A 7795-nucleotide genomic window follows, 5' to 3' on the forward strand; every position below is an offset into this window, starting at 1 on the left:
GTTTTCTTCTCAGCAGAGACACAAGACACCTGGTCTGCATGAGAGCTCCAAGAGAAAAAAGGCTGACTAATAGCAGAAATCATGCTTTGGAGTTTGGAGATGAGTCCCCTTCTTTTAGTTTTACAAAGAGAAGTTCTGATCTACTTCTCAGGTGTTAAAAAGCTCAGGAATAGACAGTTATCAGTGCTATTTCCCACTGTACGGCTGAGCAGGAAGCTGGATTCATTTGCAGAGAAGTGTGCCCAGCAAGAAGGAGCTCTTTTCCATGTCAACTCAGATTGACATTTTATAGTTATTCTCAGTTTGGATGACATTTCAGTTCTCCACTCACTGTAGTAGACTAAATGAAAAGACGTAAACTTGGTAAATTCAGAATTCGTATTAAAAAGTGAAAAGTAAAAGAGTAGGTTGAAATCAAGTCCATCCTGCCATCCCTGGCAGTGTTCAAGGCCAGGTTGGACAGAGCCTTGGGCGACATGGTCTAGTGTGACGTGTCCCTGCCCATGCAGGGGGCTTGGAACTAGAGATCTTAAGGTCCTTTCCAACCCAAACCATTCTATGATTCTATGCTCTAACTTATTTTATTTTTCATTTGTGAAGATCTGGGAATTGGCACACAGACTTATCACATTTCAGCTTGGAGACGGTAACTGCCACATGGCAAAAAGCCTGTAGGACTGTGGATGGCAAAGAGGTACAGCCGTTCCCACCCTGGAGCACCAGAAACCAGCTCCAAGTTGCCATGGAGGGAGAGCAACCTATTTTAGTTACACTGGCCCAAAACTTTCAACTCTGCTGCTGCCACATGTAGGATCAATAACCTGTTGTTGTATTTTTCACCCAAAGCTGTTCAATTCCACTAGTGCTGGCTATTGTTAAAATAGCTCAAGTGAAACACCAAATTCAGCTTAGCTAGTGAATTACAGCTTTAACCCATGAGCATCCCCGCACTGCATGGTTTCAGTGTGGACATGCAGCTTGGTATCCACAACTCTCAAAGCAGCAAGCTTATCAAATCTAAGGCAAGTTAAGACATAATGCTACCTGTTCTTGCTGCCTTCTCTGCCGAGGGGCCAGGAAGATGAACCACACTTTGAGAGAGCTGCCAATTCCTCACCCGGGATCAAAGGAAGCAGTCCAGAAGCAGAGCAGCACCTGAGACAGCTGAAGCCTGCAGGTCTCAGGATAGGATGCGGCTATTGAACATCAGTGGTATCTTTGTGGTATTCTCTCCCAGGATGAAAGCACGCTTTGTTCTTTCCACCAAGCTGGCATGGGAGAGCATGTCCTATAAACAGCAGAAGCAGTGAAGCCTGGTTTCCTGAGGATGCACTCGTGTGCACATTGGTGCAGTGCTCTGAAGACTTCTCCACTCCCAGCAGCTCTTTCCCACATGAATCTCCCATGGACCATCCAAGTTGAGGATGCTTCTGTTTCCCTCTCCCCTCAAGGAGAGCATTAGGAGTCTTTGCTTTCCACTAGCTGCCCAGCTATTTCCACAACACATCAAAACCTTTTATCCTTGAAGGGTTCAGGACTTATGTCTGAACATCTTACCATGTAGACCTCCACTTGAACAGAAATAAAGGGTGGTTTGCAAGAGTAGCTCAAATCCATGCAAGCTCATTTAGACTCTCAGCATCTAGGACTGTATCAGTTCAGGGGAGATTATCTCAAACTTCCATAGCATGTTTTCAAATTGAATTCATTATGGTTTTTCATTCCCATCCATTGCTTCTTGTTACACCTTTTTCTGATGAGTTTAAGGGCTCTTAAACCACACAGCGTCCTCTGTCTGTGAAAGCAGGTATCCATTCTCAAAGCAAGATCTATATACGTGGATCCTTGGTTTTCTGTCCCTTTGTTACTTGCAAGATAAACCAGCTGGACAAGACATTTAACCAGAGGGCAAATCTCAAGATTCAATCTAGCCTATTATAAAGCAGGAGCAAAAAAAAAAAAAAGAAAATAGCATTTTGATTTTCATTTTGTTGTTTTCCATAGAATATGCATGGTATTTCTGGGAAATGGTTATGCTCATATTTCAGGGCTAAGTCCCATGAAAAATGAAGAAGAAAGCACCTCCTCAAACACTATAATTGGGTTATTAACCACAGTAAAATACGCAGTTCTTCCACATGACTTTTCCTTTCAGGTTTTAATAGCTTTTCAGGTACATGTCTGCATTTCACCCATGCAGCACACAGCAGAGAAGATAAGGAGCCATTTATGCTGGCTGTTAGGCAAATAAGAAGTAATTACCAAAGCTGGTTTTGATTTAGCAGTGTTACAGTTGGATCACAGTATTTTTCCCTATCTTTTACTACTAAAATGATCTCAAGACTTGACTAGAATTATTTCTCATCTGCCCACAGCCAGGCACCTAAATCTGTATTTAAGCACCTGCAATCTAGTCTAGTCTGATTTTCAGGACATAAAGCATGTACCGTTCCCCCTGCTGTTCAAGGAATTTGTTTCAGGCTCAGTTTCTCTGAAAATTATACTTTTAGGTGATTAAACCCAGAGACAGGCTTATGCAATCACATTTGCCAAGACCAAGCTTCTGGGTCATTCTTTTGTTGTGAATGTCCCTTCTCTACTCCCACCTCTCACCCCAAAAAACAAGAAAAAAAGGGAAAAGACCTTATGATTCATGTGTGGCGTTGTGGGTAGCATGTCTCTCTCTAGCCCTAGAGACCGTATTTCAGTGTTCCATCTGGCAAAGCTGCTCACAAAATTAGCAGCTAATTATTAGCATTAAAAGTGCCCGTATGGATGTGAGTGCTAGGCTGAAACCTGCTTTTCCTGTCGCCAGACCCATGAGGAGTACTCACCTTCACAGATTTCCACCCCACTTGGACAGAGATCCTGATCTGACTGTTTAATGGAAAGCCCAGGCAACGTGGGACCTGGATATCGTGCAGTTTGCTGAAGATCAGCAAATCAAACCTGCTGGAACCAAGCAGAAAAGTGCTTCTGTCCACTGTATAAGATGATCATCAGAGGCTGTTACTGCATCCCCCTGAACTATCCCATTTATCCCAAACAGCTGTTCAGCAGCAGCAGTGACTTCTGCCAGTCCAGATTGCTTTTCATCATCAACAGTTCCTCGCTTTTCAGCCGGACTCAGCAGGACCCATTACATCATAGAATCATCATAGAATGGTTTGGGTTGGAAAGGACCTTAAAGATGACCCAGTTCCAACCCCCTGCCACGGGCAGGGACACCTTCCACTAGACCAGGTTGCTCCAAGCCCCGTCCAACTTGGCCTTGAACACTGCCAGGGATGGGGCAGCCACAGCTCCTCTGGGCAATGTGTGCCAGGGCCTCAGCACCTTCAGATTACAAAGTACAAATCTTTCTAGTCCATTTCCTATGGTGTGCTGCTTAGGAGAGCAAGGGGAAATGCAGACTGTGTGCTATCCCAAATGCAAGGCACTGGAGACATATGGGCTGTGCCCAAGTGGTCTAACTTAAGTGTTAAAACTTGGTACTGATAGTTTAGGTGGTGCCTATGCCATCATTACCAATGCAATATGGACAAAAGGGGTGAGATCTGGTGATGTTATGTGATGTTACCCATAGTGTTTTGATGATATATTCTTACTAAAATGAACAGGGCTAAGCTGTCTCATGCCCTTGGGTTCCTCGGGATATTACCCAGATGAGTAACAGCCTCCGTGGCCAAAGTTCCGGATGCTGCAGTTTCATCCTATGACACTGTCCATGCTACATCTATCTGCGCAGTCTAGAGGTTTAGAAAGTATTTGTACGTGGATTAAACAAAAGTCCTGGGGCCAGGGATATGCAGAACTCTCAGAAAATCCATTTGGAAAGCAAGGGTTGATACCTTCATCCCGCCCAACTGGGTTCCTCAGACGTGAAAGGTGCTGCTGTACAAGCGAGCAGCACCAAAGAGGGAGGCTCTCAAGAGTTTTGTTACATGCTTGTGCAGAAGGGGCTTTGTTTAAATCCTCCTATTCCTATGGGCTGCTTACAAGACAGCGTAATATAAGGATATCTGTGAGTTTTAATGGATTTAGAAGTTATAGCACAAAAGGATGTCTTGGGGAGGAAATTGCTGTAACTGCTAGGAACAGAAGTGGGAAGATGATTTTCCTCCTGAGTGGTGACATTTTCATTTCACTGCATCCCTGTTATGCTTAGGTATTTATTTTTGCACCAGAGAGCAGTAATATCGAGCAGATTGCAAAGTCAAGCAGGGGTGACTTAGACTGTCCTGTGTTTCCAGCACAGAGAAGACATTAGCCATGTTCCTAACAAGGCCAGTTATGGGTTACAGAAGCAATCCAAGGACTGAAACAAACAAGTCCTCAGAAATGAGCACAGTCACCTAAACAGCAGAACATTTTGCCATCACATCAGAAATCAAAGCCTTCCATAGCATTACCTCCACCTATATGCAGCTACCAAAACCAGCACATCCACCTTGTGTGCTCTTATTCCCCCCAGTGCACAGAAGAGTGGAGAATCCTCGCACTACTGGAAGATTGCAAGATGAATAAGATGCAAGGGAGGGAGATGATGAGCGCAGGGCTGGTCCTGGCCTCCAGCCCAGGATGCCTACAGCAAGTAGCCCTGAGACTGACAGGTCCTACCTATGCTCACCTGACAGCCACATGAATGGATGGCAAAATGCTTACCTCACTCCGTCATTGGGGCATAGCCCAGAGCAACTAGTAACTCACCCAATGGGTATGAAATACTAAATGACAAAGGAGATGTCTCTTGTAGTATTGCAACTCCCAGGTGGTACAGCTTCATTAAAGTTAATAAAATAGCTGCTGGAGGATTTATTGGTGGTGAAGCTTCTCCTTCTAACAGAGGCTGAAGAGTCATACAAGAGTCCTGAAAATACGGATCCTCTTCCTACTCCTCATGATTATTGTTCGCAGCAGGAGGATGTTAAATGCATATCACCACTTGCTGAGTATGGAGCAACCCTGTACCCCAGCAGCCAGCACCTGGACCCAACTGTTCTGCAAGGGGAGCCCTACAATCCAGGGTTCCTGCAAAGTCCCAAACTTCCTTCAAGTTTTCCACCAAAACACATGATTTGGAAGAACAAGTGTCAGATATTTTTAAGAAGCAGCAGTCGTGCAGCTGCTGGACTCACTTAGGATGCAGTGGGTGTCATCCGAACACTGTTTTCCCAGTTATCCTCCTTGCTGCCGAGGAACCTGGCCTCAGCAGTGAGCCAGCTTGGAAAGGGGGAAGGTTGGGTGAGCTCAGACACTGGAAGAGACCAGAGACCCTGGGGCTGTCAGAGTGTGGCCAGCACCAAGTGACTACAACGGGTAGTGAGTCCTGCCCTTTGGATTTCAGTAGCAGATGCCATCACCCGGTATCCCAAAGCATCAAAGTAAAGTGCCTCATTGGAGCTGAATGGATGGTGTTCCACTGCGACTGTGAAGAAATTTGCAGGCAGACCACGCTTTTGTTTCTCCCACAGCACCTCTTCAGAAAGAGAATTTCGTGTGAGACCTCGTTTGCTGTTGCTGTGTTCTACATTGGTGCAGACATGCAGTAGTCCCACACACACCGCTGGCATTTCAGCTCTGACTCAGGGTCTTTTTTCAGCAGGGAGCTGAATGCCACAGTCTTGCTTCATAGTTTTCTTGATTCTTATGAGATCTCTGAAGTCCTTGCCTGAACCCAAGCCCTCCCCCATCGCTGTGGCATTGGGATAGGAGCCATTATGCTCCACAAAGCCCTTTTTTTCCCCACTCAAGGCTATTCCTAAATTCTCCAACATCTGCAGACACTGCATAGTACAGCATCGCTCCTGTGCCAGCCTCTCTCTGACCCGTGATGGGTGCCACAGCCTTTTGTTTGATCCCAAAGGACACGGTGGCTGCAGAGAAGGGAAATAAAATCCTGCAGTAGCACATCTGCCCTACATCAGGAGAAAACAGGGATTTTGCAAAGAGAAAAATGAGTCCCAGGCACCTCACAGCCAGCCGAGCAGATGAGTCATTTAGGGAGCTGGAGCTAACAAGAGCTACTTGCATATTTAATGCATCCCTGGGTTCCTGCCTGCTTTCAAATTGCTCAGGGATGTTTGCGGAAGCTCTGAGGATGTTGGAGCCTCACAGGCACACTTCAACATCCTTGAAGGGAGGATATGTTTGACTTAGATACTTATCTCAGCACTTGCTGCTTCATAAACTTCTCTGCAGTGCTCAGGCATTAAACTCTCCAGGCTGGGAGGCACTCGGATGGATGAGAACCAGGGGAATAGCTCCGTGTCTTGGAGAAAGACAGAAAGACCTTTCTGGCAGTGAATGATCTCCATGTCTCCCCTTCCAATACTGCTTCCAGAGTTATTAAAGATGTGGTTGTCACAGCACAATCATGAGCTTTGTTTCCTTGGGTAAACCAGATTAAAAAGAAAAGGGAAAAAAGGAAAAAAAAAGAAAAACCTCAACCTTTGAAATTCTTTTTTTAATTACTGCTTGAGATAAGCCTGTGGGTTGATCTTTCAGAAATAGAGCTTTCTTTTCCATAGGAATCTATAGAATCATTATAGAATCATAGATACAGGAGCTCCAAGGTGTGGAGGAGGTAAACAGGAAACATTCCCAAAGCAGGAGGGCTGAAATCCTCAGGCAGGGGTTTAAAAAATAAACAGAGTACACTCCCCTATTGTAATGCAATTACCTGGTGGAACTTATTGCTGCAGGACAACATAGGGGGCAAAAATAAAAGCAGGCTTCTATGCACGGGCATTATTTACACCAAGTCTTGTTAATCTGAGGATGGTTAACGCTTCCTCTCTGGGTATCTGTCCCCTGGCTGCACCACCCTCTTGGATTTTTTTCTGTTGCTTAATTTGAACCTCTCAAGCCACAAATTGTGACTGTTAGTCACTGTCTTCCATAGCTGAGAAGAAGTTGACTCTATCATCTTTGTACCTCACCCTGAAGTAGCTGTAGGCTGGTGTCAATTCATCCCTTAGACCCCACTGTCAAGGCAGTTTCTCCATAATACTCAACCTTATTAGCTCCCAGAGGGTCCTGTGCATTGAGTCCAGTGATGCCCCACTTCTCGGGGTGGCAGAAGGTTCCCCATAAAGGTGTTGTCATCTCCTGCCTCTGCACCACACCACAATTGTGCTTCCAGGTCTGATTTATATGAAGAGGCTGGAACATGATTCTCAAGACCCAGGAAACACACGTCTTTACAAAAAGTACTGAGTAAAACTCACCAGCATGTATCGCTGGAAAAATAACCTTCAGTGGGATGCTGGTGAGAAGTCTGCAAGGGGAGGATGCAGACCATCATCAGCCTATGTCAAGCCACTTTCTGAGATGCAAGCTGAGGTCTCAACATGGCATTGAGATCCATCAGTGCAGTAACTCTCAGTGGAAATCCACTCTTCAAGTTACCCTGGGTGCTTTTTCATGGTGCTTGTCTTACTACAGGTGAATCAAGGAAGAGCGAAGCACACCAAGCTTATTAACTTTTCTTTAATTAGTAACAGAACAAAAACGTCTGGACTTTTACCAATTATTTTACATAGAAAATATTTGAATGATGTATCAGGTGGTTTTGTGTCCATTTTGCTCTGTTTTTTTTCCATGTAAAAATATATATCTGGTAGGTAAGCTTAAAAAAAAAATAGATTTTCACAACAAAATAAGTGCTTTGAGCACTAAAAATTCACTTATGCACCTTAATGTTGACCTAAATATTTACATTTTCCAGCCACATCCCCCCCATCCCAAAAATGGTCAAACCCCAGATTATAAATATCAGCTGTGTCTGGTATAC

Source organism: Strigops habroptila, chromosome 8 (assembly GCF_004027225.2).
Source record: "Strigops habroptila isolate Jane chromosome 8, bStrHab1.2.pri, whole genome shotgun sequence".
NCBI lineage: Eukaryota > Metazoa > Chordata > Aves > Psittaciformes > Psittacidae > Strigops > Strigops habroptila.